The following is a 398-nucleotide window of genomic DNA, read 5'->3' on the forward strand; positions in this document are numbered from 1 at the left end:
GCGTTATCCGTTCCCTAGAGGTCGGCGTCCCCCCCCCCCGCCCGCCCCCCGAGGGCCCGGTGCAGTGCTGGACCCAGGATCACCACGCAGGCCCTGCGGCACGTGTCCCAGCTGTGGAAAAGGGCACGACTCTCAGGTCACCGCAGAAATCGCCTACTTCTGCTTTTACAGACAGGTCAGTGGAAGCTCAGAACACTTGCGTGCCCGGCCTGCAGACGGCAGCTGGGGTTTCCAGCGATTGCCCGTGAGGGGAGGAACAGAGAGGGAAGCGCCCTCCCCTGCGTCCCCGCCGGCCGTCTTGACTTTCACGGGGTTCCGTTTTTTCCCTATAATTGTCTTTTCAGATACATAGTTCTGTAGTTCCCTAGCAAATGTAGCAAGACCTTTAATCAGACTAA

This window comes from Lemur catta, chromosome 2, assembly GCF_020740605.2.
Source record: "Lemur catta isolate mLemCat1 chromosome 2, mLemCat1.pri, whole genome shotgun sequence".
In the NCBI taxonomy this organism is placed as follows: domain Eukaryota; kingdom Metazoa; phylum Chordata; class Mammalia; order Primates; family Lemuridae; genus Lemur; species Lemur catta.